A 25,758-nucleotide genomic window follows, 5' to 3' on the forward strand; every position below is an offset into this window, starting at 1 on the left:
AGACAGCAAAGCAGGGGTGGCCCCGGTGACAGCTGCAAGAAAACTTTGGTGACTTCCAAGGAGAATCTGTAAGACACACTGCCCTTAGAGTCAGGCAAGAGGAAACCATGCTTTGGAGGGCCCCATATGTCACAAACACAAAGAAAAAAATTTAACAAACACATGGATGGCTTTGTCACTCAGGCTCTGGGTTTCAGCTGTGATGCACTAAGACCCTAACATTAAACATCTTCTCTCCTGACTTACTCTGTTCAGGCCCTGGGGAAACGTTTCCCTGCATCTTTTGCCCTGCATCCAAATGCCATCACGGATAGTGGGTATTGCTGCTGTGAACTTCAGAGATGGATACTGCTTCAGAGGGTGGATAGGAGTTGAGTAGCTAAAGCACTTAGGTAAGTGAAGAGCACAAGTAACTTGCCCAGTCTTTCCTCTCAGCATACATGGGATAGATTATTGCAGAACAAAGTACTATTTTGCTGAAAGACAGTTTTCTTGCTTTTTTTTTTTAATGTTCCAGTTTGTCATTCCAAGAGCAGCACATATTTTAGAATCTGTTACTTTGATTTAAAACATTTTTTAAAAGTTTAATTGAAGTATAGTTAATTTACAATGTTGTGTTAGTTTCTGGTGTACAACATAGTGATTCAGTTATATATATGTGTGTGTGTGTATATATGTCCCTTTTCCTATTCTTTTCCATTATAGGCTGTTACAAGATATTGAATATGTTCCCTGTGCTAAACAACAATAGGACCTTGTTGTTTATCTATTTTATATATAGTAGTTAGTATCTGCAAATCCCGAACTCCCAGTTTATCCCTCCCCAATCCCTTTGCCCCTGGTAACCATAAGTTTGTTTTCCATGTCTGTTAATCTGTTTTATCTTTTTTTTTTTTTAGATTCCACATGTAAGTGATATTACATGGTATTTTTCTTTCTTTTTTCTGGCTTACTTCAGTTAGTATGATAATTTCTAAGTCCATTCGTGTTGCTGCAAATGACATTATTTCATTCATTTTATGGCTGAGTAATATTCCATTGTGTATATATACCAAAACTGCTTTATCCAACTTTCTGTCAATGGACATTTGGGTTGTTTCCATGACTATTGTAAATAGTGCTGCTATGAACACTGGGGTGCATGTGTCTTTTTGAAACAGAGTTTCCTCTGGATATATGTCCAGGAGTGGGATTGCTGGATCATATGGAAAGTCTATTTTTTAGTTTTTTAAGGAATCTCCATACTATTTTCCATAGTGGCTGCACAAATTACATAATTCCATTGATCCCATGAATGTTAGGCTGGCCCTGTCTGTGAGTGACCCAGGACCCAGCCACAGGAAGGAACAGGATGGGGACACTGGTGGCAGTGATTCTGCTGTCTGGGGATTCCTTAGCTTTGCATCTATCATCTTGTATGTTCTCTCCCAGAGGGTGTGGCCTGAAAAGGCCAGGGTTACCAAACATTGAAACTAAAATCACTGTCTTTGACAAGCATTCTCTTATTTTAACATAGATCCTACCTGCTGGCCTCTTCCAACAGGTCAACTGAGGGAGCACATTTGACAGTTGACTTATTTGAGTAGCAGGAACATTTTCATATAGAACTTTCACTCTTCCCCCTTTTTGAGGAATGATGGAACAGGAACCTCCAATTTCTCTCCCCACTACTTGCTGTTGCCGCCCAAGGGAGGAATGGCTGCTTCTTAAGGATGGTGGGGTAGCTGAATGTCATAATAGGAAAAATAGATTCTTTTTGACTGCTCCTGTGTTTCCTGTCTCCATAGTAGGAATCCAGGAAGGGCCTCTCACAAGGGGAGGCCAACCATCCTCCTTCCCTCCCTGTTCAGCCCTGGCTGGGTCAGTGAGAGGACTTTTGACCCCCACAGCTGGTAGGTTAGTGTTGGAATCTGCACTGCAGGTCTAGTCATGGGCCTCTAGTCACACTTGACACCTGACTTGATGACTCAGCATCAGAAACAGAAGATCATAGGTCCAAGTCATAAAAATCTCTGTTTTTTGAAGTTGGGGCCCACTAACTCAGAGAGAATATGGAAGACCAGGTCTCTTGTGTTTTGGTCTAAGGTGACCAGCTCTGGATTGGCAGACAGCCCTCTCCACATAGTCATTTGAGGGCTCAGGCTGGCAGTGCCTCTGTCATCTTCAGCCTGTGGCTTCGAAGGCTGCTCTAGTCCATCCACCCAGAAGGGAGAAGAGTGAATTTTGTATTTAACATCCTGTACTAAACTTTCAGTCAAGTCTTACCCCAAACTGCAGCCTCGTTTCAGCTGTGCTTTGGGGAATTCAGGGGAAGAGCCTGCATCAGGCTTGAGATGGAGTAGGAAAGAAGAAAATGTAACTTCCCTGCCAGTGCTGCAGGTAGAGGCTGGCTGGGGTGTGGTGGCTCAGCAAGGTGGCTAGAGAAGAAGCTATTGGTTCTATTTCTAAAAACACACAAGCTCTCACTCTTAGGGCCCCTAAGAAATATCTGGGGGTATTTGATGGGGTTAACTTCCCATGAAGCCTGGCAGAGGCTCAAAGCTATTATAAAGTGGGTGTCAAATGTGACTCAGTTTTGTGGCCCCAGACTACAAAGGTCAATACATGTAGGTCAGATGAGTGTTTCTGTTCCAGTTTACTTTAGTTGCTTAAATTCATTTATTCATGTTTATGGAGCACCTACTCTGTACGAAGCACCCACTGTTCTAGGCACTAAGTATAAAAGACTTAAAAAAAAAAAAGGCAAATCTGACTTTATGAAAAAGTCTCTGGCCACAGAGGGGAAAACCACATTGCAAGGTACATTGTATATCTCTTAAGTGCTAATCAGGAATAGAGAGAATTATCAATATTTGAATTTTTAAAGCTATGATTTAAATATGCTTTCGCTAAATTATAAGGAAATCTGATCCAGTCCATAAGAATTAGGATGATATAGTAGATGTGGCACATCAGGAGGATTTAGGAGTATATCTTCACCCTAGAATAACTTTCTGAAAAGTGAAAATGCCCTCTAAAGATTTTTAGCTCTTCCGTACCCCAACCCCCAGTAGTAACCATTGAGATTTCCTCTTGGCTCTTGGCCAAAATCTAAATACTATCTTGGCCACTCACATCTGAAAAAAAACAGAACAATGAAGTCCTAGAAACAGACAGTCTGTAGATATTTCTTTTGAAAAGAACACTAGAATAGAGCGTCTAAATCTTCTAACTGCCATTGCTAACGTAGTCTGTGTAAAAATACAATAGTGAAGAGGCAAGGACCAGAAAGTTCCAAGTTGTCAAACATTGACAAGATACTACAAATCATCGCTCTTAAAAAATGTGGCTGTCAGAGCCTGTGATCCTGATTACCAAGACATCTGTGACTAAATAATGCTGGTTATGGAAATTGCTGAAAAGTTATAAATAAATGTTAAATAATACAGTACAGCTCATTCCCCAGGTGTTGTTTCTCTTCTCAAGTAAGGATCTACAAGAACCAAGTGACAGCATATGCAGCTTTGCTGTGGGTGTAAAGCTCTAGAGAGATTGTTCAGTCACATTTGCTTATGTACGTTTACTCTATCAGCCTCAGTAACATTATCATTTCTTGCTTTGTTATTTCTTCTGTCCAATCTACATCAGTAGTCTGTTCTCATAAATAATTCAGCATCTGCCTGGGCATTTATTTGTAATGTTATCTTACGTGATGTTATGTAGGAAGAGGGAGGTTAGTAATGCTTCTATATGGGGAAGTAACATTTCTTTCAATCTTTCATATTTGCAGAGTGGTTCTCTCACATCTTTGCCTATGAATTTACACTGAACTTTCTCTTCCAGAAAGCCTGGTTTCATGCACTTAAGCGTGCCGCAACATTTGATACAACTGAAACTTGGTAAGAGGGTCCAGTCTAGTCAAGTATGCCTACAAAATGATCTACCACACATTTAGTGCCTGGTGAACCTGCATCTATTTATATATACAAACAAGCATTGAAGGAAGTGAATCACATCTGCATACACTATGGGGCAAGCGGAAACTTTTTTTCCTGCAGCAAAATAATGGTGATTAAATGCTGTCCCATTCTGAATTAATCTCACTTAATACCAAAAGAAAAAATATATATATATAGTTAAAGATTAAGAATGTTGAGGATTTTATGAATGCAGAACACTGAATTTAACCTGAGTTTTTTTCCCAAACAGAATTTGAGGTAACATTATTAAAATTTCTAGGACAAATTAGATCTCAGAGCCAGGTGTTCAAATTTGAGATTTGTAGATTTGTTGAAATCTTGCTGGCTTACCTCCTACAAGATATCCTACATATATTTGGAGCTATTGGGGAGTTCACCATAATTGCAACAGACATCCTCCAGTTTCTAAACAGAGTTAAGGAAGATAAACTTTGAAAACAGAAAGGAGTCCATTTTGAAGGAGGTATACTTACACTTCTCTTGACTGCCAGTGACTGAGTAAGAGTATACTTTTACTAAATTATGAAACCTGCTGGGGTCCAGGTCAAGCGTTCACTCAGAGACCTTTACGCACGCTGTTCCCTCTGCTCTACCCCAACTTCCAACCTAATCTCAATTCACCCTTAGGATCTCAGCTTCCCTCACCTTAGAAGAGGTCAAGTGCCCCCCTATATGATCACATGGTACTCTCTATCTCCACTTTGTGTCACTATCTCCTCTTTGTTTTAGTGGTTGATTGCTGTCTGCTTCCCCCGACAAACATAAAGAAGCCTTAGGAGAGAAGAGCCACATCTCCCTTATTCACCACTTGCCAGCCATGTTCAAGATTGTTGTTCAATAAGGATTTGAATGGATAAATCAACGCATGTGAGTAAAAATAACAATATCATTTATATGCTTGCTTACTATATGTCAGGCTCTCTGCTGAGTATTTCACGTGTGAAAATGAATGAATGAATGACCATCAAAAGTGAGTGCTAAGAATGTTAAAATTATCTGAAAGAATAGTAGATCTCATCTTAAACAAGTTATGTGTGAAGTCTTTTTGTTTACGTAAAATTTAGGGGAACGTTCCAAAGTCAGTATTACATCATCCACCTAACTTGCAAACCAGGGAGAAACAAATTTTATGGGTAAACTGCCAAGGGCAAAGCTTGGAAAAGACCATCCAGGATAAAAGAGTAAGGTGCCAGCCAGTAGTAGCCAGAGAAAAGAGCAGTTAGGAGGCCCAGAGTAAATGTACATTTTCCTCAGATTTTCAAAGAGGTCTGTGGACCCTAGAAGGGTTAAAAACTAATGCTGCTTGTACTATTTTGTGAACTGCATTGTTCATTCAGTTCATCTTGATCATCTTATCACATGATCAATGTTCTTCTGCAACGTCTTTTCAAGTGGCTACAAGAATTCTGTTGCATACACTTGCCATTGTTTATTTAACTCTTCCTCTGAGATTGGGCAACCTAAACATTAGGTTACCTCCATTTTTTTGCTATTATCAATTCATAGTTAAATCTTTGCCCTTATCCTTATTTACTTGGAGTAAATTTAATATATTGAAGGGATCAAATTATAGGGGCCAGTGTTTCCAATTGTGTTTGAGAAGAAAATGGATTCACACCCAGGCCTGAGATCATATCCTTCCTTTAATTCACAGAGCACAAAGCTAACAACTTCAAAACATTTAACAGCATTAACAACACTTAGCATTTTAATTTACTTTCATTGAGTTGCTTTACCATTTCTTCATCTTGCCTCAATCAAAGCAGCAAAATGTTAGCAATGTTAAATTAAAAGAAATTCTAAAGGAGCCATCTGGGAATGGCAGGACCTTGGTCTATGGGACATTCTTTTCTTTGGAGGGGGGGAGTTAAGTAATTAAGTTTATTTATTTATTTTTAGAGGAAGTACTGGGAATTGAACCCAGGACCTTGGTATGCTAAGCATGCAGCTCTACCACTTGAGCTATACCCTCCCCCTCTATGGTATGTTCTTGACTATGGATATTTAAAATACTTGTCATGATATTTCTTCTAACTCTGGAGAGTTTTTTAATGTGTGAAATTAAGTGATAATCTTACAAAGCAATCGTGGACCCCTCTGCTAAGAAAAATCTCTAGTTTTCTACACTAGTAAGAATTTTTAAATGTCAAAACAGAATACTTTTGATTTCTTACCTCCTAAAAGGCAAACCAGGCCATTCGGTGGCTTGTGTGGTCCAAAGAGAAAAGAGGTTCTAAAATCAGTATGAAACCAGTCCTACTGTGACATAATAATGAATAGAATCACTGATTTCAGAAATAACAGAACTCAGGGTCTATGAGAAAGTCAACTTGGCTCACATTCCTAGAGGAGTGAAAGTTAATGCCAGAAACTATAGATGAGGAATCACAATGTTTCCGCTAAATGAAACCTTATTGGTCAGGATGCTTTTCAGCAGTGGCCGTTCTTAAAGGACAACTGCTTCTCAGATACTAAAATACAGTACAGCTAATGAACCTTGTTGAACGACTTTGTCTAGGATTGCTATTTTGTGATGCCAGGCCTTCTGGCATGTCAATCATTACCTTGAAAAGCTTTTTCAAATAACTGATCCCAATCTCTGAAAACACTAATAGATTCCCCAGTCTATAAAACTCTCCATCCCGTCTTTAATCTTTCAAACCTACATGTTGTTATAATGGATAAGACAAAGCCCTTAAGATGTATTTGGATCCCTTATAATAAAGATCAGATAATTAAGGGATCTGGGAAGGAAAAGTGCAAAAGACAAGAACTTGTCTCAAAAGTTTTACCCCATTTTCGCATTTCTAACAAAATTTGGTTTCCAGGGATGATACCAGAAGAGCTAGAGAAGTGGCCTTAACAATACTTCTGTGGATTTTGAGGTTTTTATTTGTTGTTGTTGTTCTAGGTTGTTTTGTTTCGTTTTACAAGTTTGAGTATTTAATTAATTGTTGTTGTTCTTCCAAAATTGTAGTGTTTCTCCCTTTAGTCCATTACAGCAAGTCACTGGCTATCATGTTTTGAACAACACTTAGCTCGGGTCAAATGCTTTATGAAATGGACCCCACTCAAACTTGAAATGGAACATTAAGACCCACAAGGGCGCTAATGGTCCTCCACTGATGCTTCTCAGGAGTTTTGCTTCTGGTCCACAGGGGTGCTCATTCTTCTTTATGCATTTTTGACTACAGTACAGATACTTTGAAGATCCTCCCCTTGTATCCCTGAGATAACTAAGTTCCTGAAACATTTGCTACATTAATTAACGCCACCCAAATAGTAGAGATTAAATCATCCCAGACTTCCAGCCAAATGGAAACTCCTCCCTCTGGTAGCTCAACAAAGAAGGACTAGAAGCAACTTTTTACACACATGTAAAAATACCCATCAATTCCAGAACTGCTCACAACAGAGTCCCAGAAAGCTGTCTTGTTACTAAAAGATCCCAAATGAAAATATAAGGAAACAGGTTCAGACAAATAGGGTGAAGTTTCAACTTTTGGAGATTCTGGATTTGTTCATGGCATGCTGTTCTCTCTTGGATTGGCACACAAACTAAGGAAGATCTGACCTGGGAATCTCAAGAATGCTGTATCCAGCTCATGGATGCACTTGGCAGAGAGCGCCAAACACAGGAAAGTTCTGTTGTCATGATCATGATCTCACTGTGGGAAGACTCAATGTTAGGTCAGATGCCATGTTTGAAATCAAAAATAAAAAGTATGCTCCTCTGAGCTAATAGCATAGACCTGTATGGATCATGCCACACTCCAACCTAGAGAAACATGACCAGTTTAGTAGAACAGGAAGAGGTCTTTTTCCAAACATGTGGATGGAAGTAAAGGCATTCTTAGAGATGGGGTGGAGTCTCACAGAGGTGCAAACGAAGGCAATGTTTAGAATAGTGTATCCACATGCCAGGCACATCATACCTCCCCCTGCTCTGCAGACTCAATACATGTTTATTAACTTGAGTTAATATGCTTCTTAGTTCTAAAACATAGTCCAGGGCCTCATTAGCTAGTCCACACAAGCCGTTGGGGAAGAAGGTCATTCTTAATACACCTCCATTTTATATTTGGAAAGCCAGAGACATTAAATGGTTAAGTGACATCCTCAGGTCACTGTTTGAGTTGGAGGCAGAGCCAAGATGATTGTCAAATGCACACCTACCAGCCACCACTGACCTGGTCAACCACTGACAAGGCCACTTGCTACTGAGGGAGGAACTCCACGATAAATGGAATTTGAAGTCTACACTCAGAGAATTCTCAGGTCTCTCAACAGATGAAGAAATTTGAAATTAACTCAAACTCTCCTAGGGGCTGGCTCAGGAAATTGGAACTTCCAAGTTCAAGTAAGAAGTTATGGAGGAAATCTCTTAAGATGGCACAAAGGGGGACTAACTGAGGCGTGGCAAGGTCCCACAGAAAGGGCATGAGCGCTGGAGGCTCTGGATCCAACTCTACCACCCACCAGCTGGGACCTGAAGCAATTTACTAACCTCTCCGAACCTGTTTCCTCATCTATACAATGAAGATCGTAATCACCATCTTGCAGGGTTGATGTGGAAACTGAAGTTGTTATATAAGCCCCTAAGATGCAGACTAGTCCATAATAGGCACTGAAAGACAAGCCAACAAACAAAACGCTACTACAGCCATGATTCCACTAAGAATTGGAAGGTATCATCCATTTAGAGGACATGAAGGTTTCCGACGACTTGATGAAAGAAAATCTAAAATCATGAATAAGCACATGGACAGGGCATTCAATCTGCAGATCACAAAGATAATTTTTTCAGTATGAGAAAAATGCTGTCCAGCAGCTTATGAGCAGATGTTATCCTGGACTGGTGCCCTTGACACAAGGCAGCCTGCCTTTCATTGTCTGTTCTCCTTCCTCTCTGTCTCTCAGTTGTGACTTTTAATATATGATGTTCATCAGATACACCACAGACTGCATGGGGGTATACCCAGATGCCATACAGACTGTCAAGATTGAGGGCAGATGTAATAGGCACTTAAATTTGCCTGAAAATTTAAGAAAGGTTTAAATTATTTAATGCTACATCTGATGATAGGATTTGTGACAGAATTGGCTACTGAAAATGCATTTGGGGGTTCTCACCTTTCAACCCCAAACTGCATTAAACCAGTATGGTGAACTGCATTTGGAATTTTATCTGACAATATGATGGATGATAGTATCTATATCTCCGTATCAAAGAGAAACCACCCTTTTTTCACAGGGAACTGATTTCAAAGGGAGTTACACTTCTGAGGGAGAGATACTCCAGAGATCTGGACCTGGGAGCCTCCAAGACTATGGATATTAAATAGTATCAGTGTTGAAAGAACCTCAGTAGTCTGCTGATAGCCTTGAAATATGTACAGTTACACCTCTCTTGTCCCATGAAGATAGTCCTGGTGCCATTTAAAGATCTGCAGCAATACGGTGACCATTTAAAATAATTTAAGAATTACCTCCAAAGAGCAATCGCATGAAGAAAAACAAAACAAACAAACAAACAAAAAAAAAAACAGAGGGTAGTGAAAACAATCACTTTTAAATCCTTGCAACTTTCTCACTCCTTTAGGTTGATCTAAGCCAGAAGACTTCAGGTTGAGGAAAGCCAGGAATATAAAAGCTAAGGTAGGCTTTTAAATTAAATTTACCAATTTATGGTTTCCTTTAACATGATCAAAGCTAAACTTTTGCAGGGAAGTTTTCCCAGTAATAAAAGCAAGACATTCCACCTTCAAAGACATTTTCGTGTCTGTTCAACAGCTTTGATTGCACAGTATCCTGTTTTCTTCAGAATTAAGTTTCATGTTTGTAAATTTTGGTCAACAAACTAGTGCCAGTTTCCCAGATTTCATGCTCAATCCTGAATGGCCTAGGGGGACACTGTGAAGTTAGGGAAATTTATAAGGGCTCTGCCTTCTCTGCCTTCCCCTAAATGCAGGGGTTTCACTAAGCTCTGTCTTCCCATCTTCCACCTTCTTATCTTACTTTACAGACTTTACCTGGGTGATCTTGTCCACAGGCTGATGACTCCCAACTGTCTACCTATTCTAGCCTCTTTTCTGAGCTTCAGACTCCAAATGCCTGCTGGACATCTCTGCCTGCATATCCTGTTCTTAAATTCATCATGCACATTAGGGAGCTCTTCTCCACAAAATTTCTCCCCTTCCTCTTTTCTCTTTTTCTTTTACTGGTGCCAAGATCCATTCAATCACTCAGTTCAGAAACCTGAGCACAATATAAGAGCACAGAGGAAACTCCAAAAATAGTAGCAATTTACTGCAGGGTAGGAAATAAGGAAGGCATTCCAAGTGACATTAAGGGAGGCATTCCAGGTGACATAATGTTATTATAGAGACACCCAAATGAGAAAGAGTAGAGCATGTGTATTATTAGTCAGGATAAGATAGGGTCTGCTGAGATAATAAATAAACCCCGTAATTTCTATAGCTTTCCTTCTTATTATTTAAAAAAAATTCCAACCCCAGTTGGTCAGCTTTCTTGCAACAGAAGCTCAGGATCCAGTCTGCTTCAGTCTTGCAAACCACTGTCTTAGACTCCTGCACTTCCTGACTTATAGACAAGAGAGAATGACCATGAAGAACTCAGATGCCCTCTTAGCTTCCTCAAACCAGAAGTGTTATATCCCTTCTGCTCATGTTTCTCTTGTTAAGAATTTGGTCATTGTCTCAACCTAACTGGGAAATATCTTCTCATCTGTCCAGGAAAATGAAATGAAGTAGTGAACACAAAGCATTGTTTCTAAAACCACATGTTTAGGAAACCATAGGAAGACTGGGATACTGTAGGAAATCAATGAGGTGGTAAGGGTAATAAGTCTTGTGGGGAAAGGGTGGATAGATAGGAATGTAGGAAAAGTCAAAGCCAACATAACTAGGATTGGGTGGGGTTCAGAGCCTGAGGGCTGTGCTGTGGGTAATGGGATTTTAAAGATGGGGATAGTGCAAAGACAAGGAGATGGGGTCAATGGAGGATCCTCGAGCTAAAACTTTTCAGCCTGAGATCCCCCTAAGTAAAGGGCCAGCTCCTGCTCCCAGGGCCAACCTGAGGTTCCTACTGTTTTGAGATTCAGTGGAGTGCAGGCTAGCGTCTGGGACTCAGCCTAAAATCAAACAAAAAGTGTGTTGTGGTACTGTGAACTCTATCTCTGCAAACTGTGTGGTCCTTCTTTAAGTGACTTGGTTCCCATGCTTCCCTGCTGGTACTCCCTTCTATGTTGCATCCCAGCTTTCACTGCAGGCTGACTTCCCTGTTCTCTCTGGATTCAGCTTGAATTTCTTCTTGGTTTCTTGCCTCCTTTGCTTCTGATGGGAGTCCATCTCCAGGAGTTGTACCCTAGCTGACTTCCGAGTTTTACACTCAGCTTTCTGACACTCAGCTGTCTTCTGCCACTCTTGTCCAGTCAACAGACAAAATAATGACAGTAACTAACATTTACTGTGTTTAATATCTGCCTGGCACTTTACAAGCATCTTGTACTTAGGATAATATATGTATGGATAATACATGCAACCACCACATACTAATACATATTAACATGTATGATTAGTATGTTATATAATAAAATATCATACTTTAAACACCTGTGTATATAAATAAATAAAATAAAATTTCATCTTCACACTGCCATGTGGTAGGTTGTATTATTACCTCCCATTATTTTACAGCTGAAGAAACTGATGCAAAAGCAGTTAACTTGCCACATTGGTACAGATTGTAAGTAGTCAAATTGGAATTTACATTCAGGATATCTGTTTTTTAACCGCTACTGCTATACTACTACTAAGTAAAAATGATGGAGAGGAGAGGACACAGACAAGATGGCTTGATGATCTTTTAAAAAAAAAAATGTGAGGAGCAGTTGTGATTAGCCCTGAGAAGGCAGAAGAGTCTTCACTGGGAAGAATTGCAAAGAAGGAGGTGCCGCCAGAGGATAAAAAGCCTCCAATTACTCACACAAGGGGTATTTGTTTTCTTAAAAAGAGACAAACTCCTGGAGAGGATAATGCCAGAATTTTTATCAATGGAATTTCACAGCCCTGGCAGGTGGGTGGCAGGGAGATTTGAGCCCCTCAAATGACAGCTCCCAGGCCCTGCCTCAGAAAAGTCCATTCGTCTTGGCAGAGCCCCTCCCACGCACGCACAATGTGCGGTCTCGAGCCGGCTTGCGGCTGGACATCTTGTCAGCCTGGCGCACAAAATGAGGACTGTTTCCCCTGCACGCAGCTGGCGCGCCCTTTCAGCGGGTCCCAGCTGCCCAGAGCCGCGCACGCCACGGGGCCACGCCCCTAGATGAATATTCATAAACGCCTTGTGCTCAGAGACCCGGATTTAAAAGCCTCTGAAGGGATTAGAAGAACCATAGGGGCTTCCAGATAGGAAGTTAGAAGGAAAGAGGGGGTGGGCTTTGTCAAGGCTTGCTTCTGAGGACTACAAAGAGGAGAGAGCACATGGAAATGGAAGCCCACGGTTGCTAATCTAGGTGAAGTCAAATTTATAAAGGGAGCTGGCTGCTCCTTTTAGTTTATCAAGTCTTTCAGTGTCCCTCCACACCAGCAACGTGCCATTACTGGTGTTTCTTAGACAAGCTCTCTTTGTAGCCCTGGGAAGCATGAAAACAACCCAGAGTAAGTTTTTAGCTGGATGTTAAGTGCTTGCTTCATAACCCGTAACCAGCGCACCCGTCTCACACAGGGTCCTGGCAGGTACGTTAATTTGCACTTTCTAATGATCTGATCTATGAGTTTGTATGGGTGTCAGGCTATGTCATAGGCTAGAAACTTATAAGTAAACTTTTAAAATACATATACTCTTAGATCTAGTTGGGACATTATCAAGGAAACTAACCATACCTGCTAATACTCATATTTGACTCTCTTATTTTTATTAACAGAGAAATTTCCCAGCTCAGATCATCTGAAAGAGTAGATAGTGCCCAAATGCGTTTCACTGACCTATAATACAAGGTGAGTTTGGGGCAAAGTGCATTTATTGTCTGTTGTTGTTGGGGCTGTTAGAGTTCACTTTAGAATCACTTAACAGAATTGCTGGCAACTTTGTTGAGTACATCTATTCCATTAATCCTCCGTTAAGAGAGAGGCTCTGTTTCTTACCTACAAATTGGAAATGGAAGAAATAACATTATTGACAGGAAATTGTTTTGAAAAGACAAGGGAATATGGTATGAAAGCACTTGGCTGCTTTAAAGGAGGGCAGACTCCCTCTCCACTGCACTTCCACCCCAGAGAATGGAACACAGATGCAGATGTGAGGGTGGAGCCACAGAGAGCAGCCATGAAATCTTATGGGAAGTAGGGACCAGACAAAGGGCACAATCTAATATCCCAGTAATCACGGATTCTGGAAATTATAGACTGATGAACTTGCCATTAATCCCCAACAAAGTTCTAGACTGAATAGTTAAGCAGGCAGCTGGTGGGCACTTAAAAAAGAGGACCACTGGGAATCAACTTCACCAGGAACTGGTCAGGCCAATTTACTTCCTTTTTATTTATTTAAATGAAGTGCTTGACTGGTGCATCAGAATGCTGGAAACAAAGGACATCTTGACGAAAGGACAGGTTATTTATCTCCTCCCACATTTTTTTTTTCTGTGATGGATTCAAGATTTAAAAATTATCAAATTGAGCATTTTGGCACCTAAAAGAGAACAGACTCTAGAGCCAGAAAGAACTGAGTTTGATTCCAAGCTCTGCAACTCAGTAGCTCTGAGACATTGAGCATATCTGTGTCTCAGTTTTCACAACTATAAAATGGGAATAGAATATCTACTTCATAGGTATGGAAGGAAATACAAATAGAGCATGCAGTGCAGGTACTCAAGAGAGGGCAGTTGTTATTAAGATACAATTTAAAAGGTAAAAATTCAAATATGAACTCAGGAAAGAGAAGAACTTAATTAAGAAATTCATATAAAATTTTTTTTTTTTACATTTACTAAAAAGTTCAGTGTGAAATAAGCAAGTGACATGTTTCAAGTGTAAACTAAAGCTTGTTAAGTATGTGAACCCAGTAAGAAAGAGTCCCAGTTAATTCCAGTTGGTCAGATCCTGTCTAAAATTCTTTGTCCCTTTCTGAGTAGCATACTTGAAAGGTAGCAAGAAAAAATTAAGTAATATCCTGGATGGTGGGAGCCTCAGAAACCACAATATCTGAAAAATAAAAAACAAAAAAATGGTGATGTTTATCTAGGAGAAGAGATTATATAATAGCTGTCTTCTGATATGTGAAGAGCTATGATGTGGAATAAGGTATTAACTTGGTCTGTACAGCTCCAAATAGTAGAAATGGGACAAATGACTGGAATTTGCAATGATAGATTTTGAACTAAACATGTAAGCTCTTCAACAATGCAATGAGCATTCCTGAAAAATAGCAAACCCACAATTACCAAAAGTACTCCTGCAGTGGATAGAGGCCAGCATTCAAAGATAATGTAGAAGAGATTATTGCACTGGAAAAGAGAACGTCCTGGTCTTAGCTTAGAGTTAGTAATATACCATTTACATGCCACCACCCCCAACCATGGCAGGCATGGCTAATCAGTGAAAGCTCTTTTTCCCCACTGAGCTAAACTCGGCCTGGCAGGCCTTTTCAATGCAGTGCTCCAAAGCCATCACCACCATTTTATCAGAGTTGACAGCCCACCCAACCCAGATGATCCCTCAGAGTCTCTAAGATCCAATAACTTAGAAATTTCCCCCATAGTATAACTATAAAATATGTCTGTAAATTAACTAGAAGGAGAGCCACAGTTAAGTGCAAAATATTTGCAGATATCTATGTATGTGTATATATTAATGTCTGTCTGTGCACCTTTGTGTGTACATAGATATGGGATAGTACATAGATTCCTTGGTCCTACCCTAAAACAGGACTCACATGAGGGAAGTAACTCATTACACCCAAGAGCCCTTAAATAGTGAATCCCAGTTGAGACGTGCCAATAGTTAGTGACACTGCTTTGTGAATACCCACCCATTTCTTTTGTACAAAATTCGAAACTTTTCTTACCCTATCCCACCCCTTACAGAATTTCAAATTCATTTTGCAAGTTGTGACTTTGGGGACATCAAGGGCAAGTTGATTAAAAAAGAGAGAGAGAGAGAGAGAATTTAAGGGGTTGGCAGAGATGGGACTGTGTTACTTAGTAAACTGTCAAGAAAAAGGAGAATTATATCACTAATAACCAAAAAGAGGTCAATAAGAGACTAAATTACAATGTCTAAAGATATAGCAAACTAGAGTCCAGGCTAATGGTTGGGCAACGGGGACCTCCTAGAAGGGATAGTAGTTGAAGCCAGGTGCGTGGTAGCTCACAGTTTGGTTCCCCAGCTAGAAATGAAAAGGAACAAACTGGAACTGGGTTCTAGTCCAACTCTCAAGGAGAGGGACAAAGATGCAAAGACAATCCTTTGGAGAAAAGAGAATCTTCTCACTAAATAGTGCTGGAATAATTGGATATCTATATGCAGAAAATAAAATCCCTCAATCTGTAGCTCTCACCATCTTTCAAAAATTAACTCAAAATAACTCATTGACTGCAATATAAAACTTAAAACTATAAATCTTCAAGTTTTCTTTTTCAAAAGGATTAAGCTATTTAAATTTTTAAAGTGAGTCCATTTAAATCTATTATATATATATATGTATATACACACTTATTATATATTATGTAAATGAGAATATATACAGGTGGGGTACAGATACGCAAAAATCATTAAGGTGGCAAGCACTGCTGCCCTTTGCCACACTGCCTCCAAGGGCTGGGGAGCGTAGCTAGCCCCATCCAGGCAGGGTGGTGTTTAGTGCAGAACTCTAGTCTCAGGAGGAAAGCCAGAGTGCAAACAGTGTGTAAACTAGGACATTCTCTGGAACCCTGTTGTGTGGGCGTGGGAAATTCTGTTGGAAGGAGGGTGAGAGGAAGCTGCTGTCTGCAGCCCAGCCCTTCTCAATTCCCAGGATCTGGAGTTCAGGAGACAGGAACACGAATCCTAGATGTCGCTGGTCAGTGCTCATGTGGCTAATTTTTAGCAGCCTGGCCTGACAAAGTGGGCTCAGATGAGCAGGCCAGAACCTGAAACGGAAGCTGTCAGAACCCGCAGCTAAGGGAGCTGAGGAGGGTGTGTGCTGCTCCTCTGACGTCTTAATTCTTGGACGTTAGATTATGACACCGGTTACAACTTCCTTTAGCAGGATCAAACTCCAGTATGTCAAGAATTATCAAGCAGGTATATAACAAACATTTGTGAGGGACCACCCCACCCTGTCAATTGATTTTATAAAAAAGTTACAAAACATTCCTTCCTTCTTTACCCATAAAATTCTTATTAAGGCAACACATTGTAAAGCTTAAAAGCATTAGCTATGGTGTCAAGTTGCCTGGGTTTGAATCCCAGCTCTGTCTCCAATTAGATGGGTAATCTTGGCCTCATTTCTTAAGCTCTCTGAACCTTAGTTTCTTCTTCTGCAAAATGTGGATGGTTTAAAAAAGAAACAAAAACAAACAAACAAAAAAACCAAACCAACCACCCTCCCAGAGATGAGACGATAATCATGTGAGGGTGCTTGTTTTCTGGTGCATTTAGCACATAGGAAGCACTCAGTGTTAACAGAGCTGGGAAGGGACTTAAAGATCATCTAAAACCTCTAAAACCTCTTATCTGCTGTACTAGTAGAGCAAGGCCCAGAGATCCTGGTGACCTACTCAACATCCTGCAGCTAAATTAGGGGGGCACACCTGCTTCCCCAAAATTGCAGTACCATCATTTTTCATTTCGGTTTCCTTTCCTTGGTGGTTGGGATCATTTTCTTGGTACCTCCTCTTCTTATACCAGGCTTAGAACAACTTGCACCGTATTTTACTCTGATTTTCCATGGCTTCACTGTGACCCTACATTCTTTTAGCACTCCTACATTGTGAAAACGGAACGCCATCTGTCATTTGATCAGTGCACAACAGTCCCTCAAGAGCTGAGTAAATGCCTTTTCTATGAAGCATCCTTCCCTTTTAAGCATAATGCAGTGTTATAATTTAACTTTCAAGATCCACTCAGGAGAGAAGGTTGATAAAACAGGTCCATACCATAAACATTCTCCCCCTGGGCAGCGTGACTGTAAATATACCAGGATGTGCCCTTCTTGAGCTAACAACAAATTACCTAATGATCTTCCACTTTCAGGCTTTTAAGAGCCCTTCTCTCAGAAAGAAAAGATGGTGTGTTGGTTTCTACATGATCTCTTCATAAAATGAGCCTAAGCTATTATTTCAAAAAGATCATCTAGGCACAAAACTAATCCAGGTGGAAATCTCCTTCGCCCTCATATTTTCTCAAACTCTATAGGGTAGAGTCATAAACTAAGGCAGGTTTTACTAATAACAGCTCACCAGAAGTACACGCTATTTGGAAATTAGGTCACATCTTAGGGCTTTCTGCCAGACTCACACACAGGAATAGTAACATCATTGCCAGAAGTATCTTTGAACACAAAGCACAATGACAGATAATGTTGTTCCCCTGGGAAATGCTGAACGGCTGGATTCCTTATAGGGTTTCTTGGAGTAGAAGTTTCCTGACAAAAATAAAGGGGTTGAATGGAATGCTTTCAATGTCTGCCTTTCCAAAATAGACTACTTCTCTGTCCATGTTTTTATTGTGTTTATATTTCCTGTGCCTGAAGTGCCTGGCACGGAGTAGAGATTGAAATGTGCGGAGTAGAAGAGTGAACAATCTATTTTCTTTCTCTTCTCTGTTATCCCATCCCCACATTGCCTCCGAGAAACATAAATGCAGACAAGCTTTCCCAGTGAAGAGTTCAGACTCTCCCTTTGGGTTCTGTTCTTCATGTTTGTGGGATGTTTGGTCAGGGCATCCTGTTATCTGGGGCCTTTGAGTGCTTAGCACCCTGCCCTTGTCACAGCACCTGTCCTTCCTGCCTTGGAGAGGGATGAGTTTAAAATCCTGCCCCAGGTAACACCTGGGAGCATGTGAGAACTGTGGAATCGCAGGTCTCACTCCAGAATCAGAATCTGTGCTTTAATGGGGTCCCCTGCAGACTCATGCGCACATTCAAGTTTGAAAAGCATGAGTATAAAGCCTGCTGGAATGATGGGTTCTCCAAATACTAACTGCCTGCTTGTCTGTTGAGATGGATAGCTTCGGAGTGCATTTCAGGTGGACAGCTGTTTCCAGAAAGGAGAGAAGGATAAGGGGCCCACTAGATTTCTGGTGCTTGCAAATTGACAGGAATCATCAGATCTATGGCAAGGGACAGAGCGTCTGCTTCAGGGGACCGAGGCTCACAGTCAGCACCAGCAGTCCGGTGAGATTCTCTTCTGTACATATCAGCAAGACTTTGAAACTATCCAGGGCCTCTTGCTGTTTTTCTTCTGTGTGTTTCCTAAAAACTGTTGCCAAAGCATTCAAAACTTAAAATTACAACTGATTGCCTAGTTGTCTAAGTAAAAGAATAAAGCTCTTTGGGGGCCACAAATTTCCATTCCAGAAGAAATCAATAGAAAATTTTAATCTGTCAGTGATAAATCATTGTATGTATTGATTTCCATGGCTTTTAGGGCTCTTAACAGCAACAGGGGGAAAGGCTAATCTTTCTGGAATGTGCGTGCACTTGGAGCACAGCCCCCAGGGAGCAGGGAGCTTGCTGGTTAGTCAAGAGTGTGTTATAAACAAATTATAGGCAAAAATTCCTTTAACATGATAGAATTCTCCATTTTGGCTACTCTGTAGCATTTAGAAGGCAGACGATACCGGGGATGGAACAAATGTTTAACAGCCATCTGCTTTGCATGCACAATTGGTATAACCAATTCACATGCAGCGTGGTACTTCGGTCTTTCTTTAAAAATACTGCCAGCAGCATTGTTCATTGAAACCCTCTCCTTCAATGCAAACTCGAAAAAAATGTGCCCTACTGCTATTCTACTGGTGATGTTTTTAGAGACTGATAAACAACTGATAACGAATGAGGGAAAATACTGGAAACATCTGTGGTATATGTTCTCGGTAGATTGAATTTTACCTCCATGTATTTGTTCATAGAGTTCCCACTGCCTGCCTGCTTCCCCCACCCATCTCCACTGGTTAAAAATCCTGCTTATTCTTCACAGAGTTCCTCTGTGTAACCTTCTCAGAGCTTACAAATTAGAGTTCTGTTTGCTTCCTCTGTGTTCTCGCAGCCAGTGATATGATCTCCTAGTACACCATGGAACTCTTTCTACCTTACATTAGAGTTATTTGCCCTGCTTTATCTCCACTGCTCCACTGCATGCTTCTTTAGAGCTACGCCTTATTATCTTGGTGGCTTTCCACCCAGCACAATACTTGATACATTGTGTACAGTCCCTAAGTAGTCTTTGATTTGAACAAATGAGGGTTTATTGAGTTCTCATTATTCAGTATCTCATAGACCAGTGTGACCAGAGAGCAATAAATATGGAAAAGCAGATATTAGGGGAAAAGCAATGGGGCTCCACTAAGGTCTTAATTCTCTTTGTCAGCCAGTCAACGAATACTTAACTAGCACCTATTGCATATTTGGAAAGAGGAAATTATAAAACAAGGAAGAGGAAGTTACAATCAGGTTATGAAGACAAAATGTTCAGGGCACATACAGGCAGGACTATGACGCAGGCAGTTTTATTTACCATCTATCTACACCGTCTGTCCCCCTCCCTCTGATTTCCTGCTGTCTTCACTTTCTTGTCTCCTTTGCTATGTCCTTATATGTGCATCTAAGTGTAATTCTTATCACTCCGTATTATAATTAAGTCAGGAAATTAAGTTTGAGCCTGGGCCATAGTTGGGGTTCAAGTATGTCGGTTTCTCACCAATGACCCAAGGACCAGGCCTAAGTTCTTAGAGAAAGGAGCTGAGAGAGAATTTGAAAAAGGCTGTGATCACCAAGGACTTTGGAAGAGGAAGGGCATTAGGACCCAGAACACAAAATGTAGCACCAGTGAGGCAAGTGGCATTCTTCCCATTTCTGAGCAGAAGACTGCTGGGTCACAGTGAGATGTGGACTGAAGGGCAAACTTAATATTGGCATCATTCATTCTTTCATTCATTCTATGTTCACATATGTCTTGAGCTGCTAGTAAGTGTCTGGCACTGTTCTGGGCCCAAAGAAGACAACACTGAAGAAAATGGACAAAGACTTTGCCTTCTTGGAGCTCACTGCTGCTATGTGATGACCAAGAGGCACCATCTGTAGAAATTCATGTTCTTTTAAAATCTACCCCAAAAAAGGAGGGGCAAGTGACTGAGCTTGAGAAGAAAATATGGCCTCAATCACTCTCCTGTCTTTTAGCTCTACGTTTGCTGACTGGGTTAAACTTGCCTCTTCCTTTTTGCTGCAGGGCAGCCTGGAAAACAGTAACAATTTTCTGCTCTGAACTGTTCCAGAGACGCTGGCTTCTAGTCAGGCTGCCTACTATATTTATTCCCTGTAAAATTGTTTTCTAGAATTTCTTGAAAACAATGTGAAAAGTCTTAAACTACTATAATATAGTATTGTTTTCTTCCATCATTAAAGAAAAGTTTTGGAAGTCAAAAAACAAAACAAAACAAAAACAACCCCAAAAACCTGTCATCCTTGGGGCTTGAAAGCAGCAGAGATCAGCAGGGGAGACCTGAAATGGAAACGTATATGTGGTTAGTGTGGGAGCCCATGTCAACAGCCTGGCAGGAGGCTGCGTTCCCACGTAGGTAAGTAGGGCAGAGCTTGTGAAATTTGGGTTATTTGTCTTAGGAAGACCATATTTGTACTCAGGGACTGGTGAAGCCTGCACAAATTTGGGTTACATGATAACTTATTTATTTACTTTCTCCCCTTTCAAACTATGAACACATTGATAATAGGAACTTTATCTCACCAGCAGGTAGAAGAGTTAAAGGTGCATATTAGGCATAGCTTCTCACATAATATATATGTGAGAAAGGGAGGGGAAAAAGAAAATACTCGATGATTGCAAATATTTCAGATGTATCTATTTTTTTTTGCAAATGGCAGGAATTCATTCAGAGCCAAGCCGGGTGACAGTGTGATAGATCTCCATCAACATCAGATACTAAAATAAGGTGGGGAGACTGGAGGAATTCTGAAGATACTTTGAGAAATGGCCACATTATTGGAATATAACTTTTAGTTGCAACTGCATTTAAAAAAATACATTGGCTGTCTGAGCAGTGGCATGTGTGCAAAAATCTTTTCATTATTTTATAGTCATACCTCCTGTGGCAAGTGCTAGATTGTGTGTTATTGATCATAAGGCCTGCAGGAATTCCAAAAAGAGCTCATTATCAGGGAAAGTTTTTGTCTACCCAATTTTTTAAAAGGATCAGTATTATAATTTTGGCACTGAAATACTGAATTTAAGAAATGAAGAACCAAAAAGAAGAAATAATATAAAACTGATCAGTATCTTAACAACAACAACAAAAAGAGTAAAATGATTAAAGCAGTAACCCAAAATGAAAATCTAAAAAGAATGGTGAAAATACTTTTATTTAGAAATAACAGAAACAAATTCTGGCTGGCTTAAGTAACAAAGAGGACTTAATAGAAGGATAATGAGAGTTTCAGCCAACTCACCCCAAGATAACCATCCTATGTATTTATGGTTGGGTGGTGTTTATGCTGTACCCTTTGTTAAGTATTTCAGCCTTCTGCTCTGGACACTTGAGTTCCTCATAGACTCCCAGGGCAAAATGCAGCTGGCCCTCAGAAATGGACTAGGGCCTGTGTGTCATATATGGTAGTTTGGGCAACAAGGGACAGAAAACTCTGACTCATGTTGGCTTATAACAGGGATTGGCAAGTGACAGCCCACAGGTTGGTCACCTGTTTCGCTGGAATATATTCAGAACCATTCATATGCATATTTCTTAAGGCTGCTTTAGATCTACAATGGCAAAGTCTTGACAAAGACCTCCTTGTTCATGTCCAGCAGGAGAAAGAGTAGCCTCCCTGCTAGACATGGGATATAAATTTTCAATCAGATTGAGCCAATTTAAGATGCATGCCCATCACTGGGTCAATACAGTTGACAGGGGATTGCCACATACACATTGCCTTAGCCAATCTGCAGCCCCCTCTAAGGACGGGGCATCCAGAGCATCAGCATTGCTTACAAAGGAGGAAGTGGAGAGTGGATGTTAAGTAAGCAACCAACAGTGCTGAGACAACCAGGCATCAGAGGGGAACCTAGACATCTCTGCCTCCATCCCTAAATCTCTGCTTCTCTCTTTGTCTCTGATTCATTGTTCTTTCTCCTCACAGCTTGTTTTCTTCTACTTCTCCCAACACATGGTGGAAAACAAAGCTTCCAGTAGCTCCTGTGTTTACTACTACAGTCTGACAATTCAAAGAGACTAATCTCTGTTTCTCCTTTTTATTTTCAAGTTCCTGAGGAAAGATTTTGATGGGCCCAGGTGGGGTCAGGGGCTTATCCTTCAATCAAAGGTGAGGTCATGTTCTTGAGCTTAGAAACTCCCACTGTAACCAAGTGGATGGTGGCAGAGAGAGAGTCAGTTCTGGGAAATGGTGTTGGGCAGGTGAGCGAATAGGTGTCTGCTACAGTATGTTTATTTCTCCATGTCAGATTAAATAGTCCAACATTTTCCATTATAAATGCATATATGAGGATTATTTTTCATTTTGAGAAACATAGACCCAAAAGAGCATGCATTCAGACAGGGGAGTTTATCTTTCTTTCATATAAAACTCCAAGGGTAGGCAAGCTGGTATGCCATTTCTGCCCACCCATCTACTATGTTGCCCTTGTCTTCATGGTCCAAGATGTCAGTTAGAACCCCTGCTAGCATGTCCAGAATTGTAGCAGCAGGATGGAGGAAGGGACAAAGAAGGGGCAAGAGGTACACACCAACTGTCACTTAAGGAATGTTCTAGAAGTTGCCATATAAAACTTCCACCCAGTCCTTTGCAAGGGAAACTGGGAAACAGCCTTTTTTCTTACTGGACAGCTACATGCCTAGCTTAAAAATCAGGGGCTCTATTACTGTGGAAGAAAGGAGAGCACATATTAAGGGACAAAGAGCAGAGTGATCGTAGTCTCTGTATAGTGATTATTCATTTTTATAATACACAGGCCTTTAAGCTAAAAGGGTTTCTTTTTAACTCAGAAAGAAAAAAAATAATAATCCTCATTAAGAAACATAAAGGGGAGGTTAATAATACAACTCATGTCTTGTACTCCCGTAATTGAAATTTGAATGCATTAAAGTAGCAGAAAAATATACAAAATACAGCTATTGTTTGCTTGTGCATGTATGGCCTTTGAATAAAGGCAATGCTGTGTCCTAGTGAAGAACTGTCTCCTAGATACTGACAACCAGTTCATGTCATTTTAGACAAAATTCTGTGGAATTCTGTAACTGTTGTTAAGGATGTGCATGCCTTAAATTCAGACTCAGAAACACGAAGTGCTGAAGAGCTATTATTTAAGCCCAGGAACCTTCTTCCACTGGCTAAGCTATCAAGATGGAAATGTCCAAAATGACCAGCTGTATTTCCTCATCTTAAAAAAAAGCATTCCTGGTTCTTCTTGCTGCAGTCATAGCTTGAGAAAGTTTCACCAGAGGATTTGTAACTTGCCTTTCAAATTATGATCGAAGGGCCTACCCTTTCCATAGCCAGTTTCCTATGGAAAAGAGATTCAAATCATATTCTCCATGCTGCCAGGGTCTGTTCTTAATGGTGACTATATAAGTCTGACTCAGTCCATTTAGATTTAGAAAAATAAATAAATAAATAAGAAAGTTCAGGTCTCTTGCCTGTGAATGAATGGGCCGTAGAAAAAGGGGATTTTTTTAGTACCTGAAAAATTCCACTGAAACCAAGCTTTGCTGCAGAGGGTGTGCCAGCAATCAGGTCAACACCCTTCCCACAGTCAGGGAGTACAAGTGCATGTACTCAACTATTATTTGGTGACAAGAATAGAACACTATTCTGAGCAATAAAGTGTTATTCAGTTTCTACTAAAGTACATAGATGCTGTAACATGGTAATTATTCTAAGAAAGTGTTTAATTTAGAAATTACCTAACCTTTTTGGTTTCCATTTTTGATGACATTTGTCATCTAAATTAGCAACAAACCTGTGTCTCTTAGGCTTTTACATCAGACTCCAAACCTGATTCACAATTTTATTTTAGGACTATCAACCCATTTTTTAGTGTTCAGCCTGTCTCAGAGATTTAAGGACAATCCAGACCCAGGTAATCTGCAGACAGAGTAGAGAAGCAAAGGAATTAGTGCCACTGTCTTTAAGCAAGGCAGAAGAGTGACCATGTCACCGCTGGACTGTCATCCCCCAGTATGGTACTTCTAGATTTCTGGGCAGAAAAGGAAGTCACAAAACAGCTGATGGTTGCCAAGTGCTGGGACTTTGGCCTCTTCCTGTGAACCAACAAAATACCCTCAGTGTAGCACAGGGCCTGGTATAGACAGGTGCTTAAAAAATTACTGCCAAATGAATGAATTAATTAGTGGATTTTCAGGGGATCTAAGACTTGATTAAATATAACCAACATTGGACTGATTATTCTGTTGGTTCGCAACTGATCCTAACAGTTAGATGGGGTTACAGGTAATTTTTTTTATTGTCCAAACTTCCTACAGTGTTATCATATTCCTGTAATTATTTTATATTCCTCTAACGCTTTTAATAAAAAATACAACAGTAATATCAAGCCCTAGTGTTAAAAATTGAGTGATAAATTTTGATCTATCCAAAGTTCCTTTAAGTAATAGAACTGCCACTATAAATAACAGTTGCTTTTTAAAAATTAAATCAATTATTTAATCATAATAACAGATTCTATCTATCACATGGATAACACAGTTATAGCAAATCCACTTAAGGCTTCCCTGGAGTAAAGAAAAAGGCATAGGTGAAAACTAGAGAATAAAATAGCTTTTACTGTTTTAGGCCATCTGTAGAGAAGAACATTGAGATGAGTGACCCTATTTTAACCTCTGTACCAACCATGTTATCATTTACTAAGCACCCATCATGCTGTGGTTAGGCTTACCAGGAAACACTTACCAGCAACCTCAGAAATTCTGTCATTAGTACATGTAGTCTACCTCATACTACTGAGAAAAGTACTTCTTGAAATGTCTCAAAAAGGAAGTATTATTATAAACATGTAACAGCTGTGGCGGCCGTCAGACCTGGACCAATGGTGTCAATGCTTTCACCCACAAACCGACTTGCTGTCAGAATCCCTCCCACTTTCAGCGGAGAAAACAGGTCACATGAATTCAAGGCTCCTCACAGTACTGTGAGCACTATGAGTCCCGTCCAGATGGGAACCGTGAATATTATCCTTCAAAGACAACAGAGAATAAATACTGAGGTGTTGTTTTGACCGTGAGATCTGATAAATTCTATCCTTCAGCTAAATGCCTTTCTGTCCAGCAGAAATAGCCAGGTTATTTGAGTATTTAAAAGGAGGTTTACCAAAAAAAAAAAGGGGGGGGATAGAAGGACAAGATGTTTTATCAAGTTCTTCAAAACCAACAGTTGAAGTGAACAAACTGTTGTGGGTGCTTTTAACATGTGAATTTATGAAGTTGTATGCTCATTTCTGTCATCAGGAAGCAAGAGATAAAAATCCCTTTTAAAATCACCGAATCAACACAGATATGATATTTGCAGACTTTTTTCATTTCTGTCATTTCTGTGT

General features: G+C 40.3%; 1 protein-coding gene across 2 annotated transcripts in view; it reads left to right on the forward strand.

Annotated features, from left to right (window-relative positions):
* Window positions 1-255: 255 nt before the first annotated feature.
* Window positions 256-25,758, forward strand: part of PELI1 (pellino E3 ubiquitin protein ligase 1) — a 130,539-nt gene continuing 105,036 nt past the window's right edge. Inside the window, exons 1-5 of one of the 2 annotated variants that reach the window (XM_031467133.2) lie at window positions 256-392; window positions 3,823-3,878; window positions 4,689-4,826; window positions 9,562-9,617; window positions 12,904-12,976. The gene's annotated coding sequence lies outside the window, so the exon portion shown is untranslated. Of the gene's footprint in view, window positions 393-3,822; window positions 3,879-4,688; window positions 4,827-9,561; window positions 9,618-12,364; window positions 12,716-12,903; window positions 12,977-25,758 lie in introns of those variants that run through there. The other variant, XM_010998343.3, reaches the window with a different exon arrangement.

Source organism: Camelus dromedarius, chromosome 15 (assembly GCF_036321535.1).
Source record: "Camelus dromedarius isolate mCamDro1 chromosome 15, mCamDro1.pat, whole genome shotgun sequence".
In the NCBI taxonomy this organism is placed as follows: Eukaryota; Metazoa; Chordata; class Mammalia; order Artiodactyla; family Camelidae; genus Camelus; species Camelus dromedarius.